Source organism: Dryobates pubescens, chromosome 15 (genome assembly GCF_014839835.1).
Source record: "Dryobates pubescens isolate bDryPub1 chromosome 15, bDryPub1.pri, whole genome shotgun sequence".
In the NCBI taxonomy this organism is placed as follows: domain Eukaryota; kingdom Metazoa; phylum Chordata; class Aves; order Piciformes; family Picidae; genus Dryobates; species Dryobates pubescens.
In genome coordinates, this window is record NC_071626.1 from 13,004,337 (window position 1) to 13,007,031 (window position 2,695).

Consider the following 2,695-nt stretch of genomic DNA (forward strand, 5'->3'; position numbering starts at 1 on the left):
TAAAACTACAACAATACATCTCACCAGGTAGTGAGATACCTGTAGATGGTTCCAACACTTGAGGATTTACTAGTGAAGGTGTGCCTGTATGTGAAAAACTTTAACCCATGAAATAGGTAATTTAGTCTGGTGACTTAGCCACATTAATGAGTTCCTACAGATCATGTTTCAGTGACAAACAAGATCAAAGTACTCCAATTTTTGGTAGGTCATGTGATCCACAGCTCTTTGGAGTCTATTTATCTGTTATTATTGGGTTTTTTTTATTCACCTGCCACATTTTCATGTTAGAACATCAACTCTTCAGACACACAGACTTTTACTTTGCTGCTTAAATGACATGATCACAATCTTTAGATTGGCTAGCTGCCTATAGTTAGCAGTTCCGGCAGCTAGCTCATTTCTCCTAGCAATTATTCTCAGCTATTGTGCTCACAAACTATGAATGGTTCCCTTACAATGTGCAAATGCAAGAGTTTGTAAGAGGAGCTCTTTATTTGTGCTCACTATTTATTATTCAGACACTCGTCTCATTCAGTAGCCTTCAAACATGACGAAATAATTTCCTGTCAGATTTGAGATCACAAAATATTTGTCTCTTGGCTAAGAAATACCAGAAAATGATAGGCCTATGATACTCTGGCTCTGTCATATACAAAGATGTGAAAGGGAAATTTGGATACTGAGAAGGAAACTTGGTTGTAAGGAGGTATCTTTGAAGAAGCCTTTAAGAAATAGAGTCCCATTAATTTTTCATGAGATTCAGATACTCCTGGAGACCTTTAAAAATCTTTGTTTCTATACCGATGTCATGATGATTGTAATAATAACCAAAAGACTAAGTCTGCAGAACACCTAGTGTAAAATCTAGGATCAACCAGTAGCAGCCATGTAGCATTTCTATGGAAACAATATCAGATATGCGCCCCAACTCATCTTGTCTTCCTCTCCAGTCCACCTCTGAGATGTCTGAAATTTATCTACATTCTGCAGATCATGTTTCCCAGAATGTCTCATAATTGCCTCTTGCAGACTTTTGTACTCCTCACATCCCTTTCATTCCTCTACTATTCACAAGTAGAGACCTGCTTAGGAAAAGATGATGAGGCTTATGCTTAGAATGATTTTCTCTACTCTTAGCAGTAGTGCAAACAGATGGGGTCTATGCAGGTTACAGGTATGGCATAAGCTGGGGCAATGTGGACCTCATGGCTTAAGCTGGGTGACAGTGACCTGCAAACATCAAGACAGATTTATCCTGCACATCTTAGAAGATCTACTTACTTTTTCAAAAGTATATTTAGCATGTGGCAGACAGTAAGCTCATTGATTGGTGTCCACTAACTGCCAGTGTATGTGGACTGAACTCTGTGGTAAATGTGAAGTGGTTTGGGTCTTGATGGAAAAGAAATCAGTGTCTCTGCCTTAACTTGTCACTGTGGAATAGGAACATGTACACAGAAAATCACAACAAAGGAGTTCATGTGCTGTTACTTCATGAAGAGCTTATCCCACTCTAATTTGTCCATATGCCAGGCACTAATGAAACTCTGATTGAAAGTTTATGGGACTGTGTCTCTTACATCTCCATATCTATAAGTATCTCTGAAAAGTTTCCCATAGGTAGCTCCATTTTATTAATATGTGGTGATGCCTGAACAATTTCAAAGTGTCTTGTGAAAATGACTGTAAGACCTCTTTCTCTCAACAGCAGGAACATCCCAAGTTCTTGCCATTGTATTTTCATTTGTTTGTTTAACAGCATTCCCCTAGTCTGCTTCAGGAGACCACTTGCATATCATAAACACTATTTTGCTAGTGATTCAAACAGGGAGACAGCTGAAGCTAAATAATTTGCTTCCACCATATTTCTGCTTTGATAAAGGATGATCACTCAGCATACTTTCATGGATTTAATTCTGCTTATCCTGCTCTCACACACACACAAGTACCATTTCTCCTCAGAACAATTTGTTTTGTTACATATTGTAATAATTTATCTGTCTGGTTCCTGCCAATTGGTGCATAGGCAAACAGGCTTGATAGTTCACAACAGACTGTTTTCAGAAGTATTACTTTCATCAATCAGTTGTTTTTCGGTGAAAATTCAATCATGTGCTCTAGGTTTGTGTGTTTTCTTTTTCTTTCTTTTTAAGTGGAAGTTAAGGCTAGAGCAGAAGAGCTATCAAAATATTTTCTATAGATGGACTCTGTAGGCCATGGGGTCTTTTTCATGTATTCCCTCTGAAACAGTTGAATGTGGAGTTTAGACTTGAGTTTGGCTATTGCTCAGAACAGACCTATATTTGGAAGAAATGAGAGACCTGATGGATTTGTTTTGCCCAAGGCCTCACACTTTCCTTGGAGGGACTCCAGGCCCGCCCACACACCCTTGTCTTTTCCAGTTCCTGTAGCAAGGAGAGAAAAGAAACCATTTGGAGCCAGATTCTCCCACCCTTACACACACTGACTAGTACCCGATCTCTCAAGCAATTCCAGTTACAGCATTGAGACTATTTAAGGTGCTGTACACAGACAATAAGAGCAGGATTATCAAAACCACTGAGGGCTTGGGGTTTTTTACTGTCTTAATGACGCTCAGCATACATGGCTAAGGTAGACTTCAGTGAAGCAACACTTCAAAAGTAATTTATTTGGCTATGTGCACTTTTAAGAAGCACAAATAGTTTTCCAA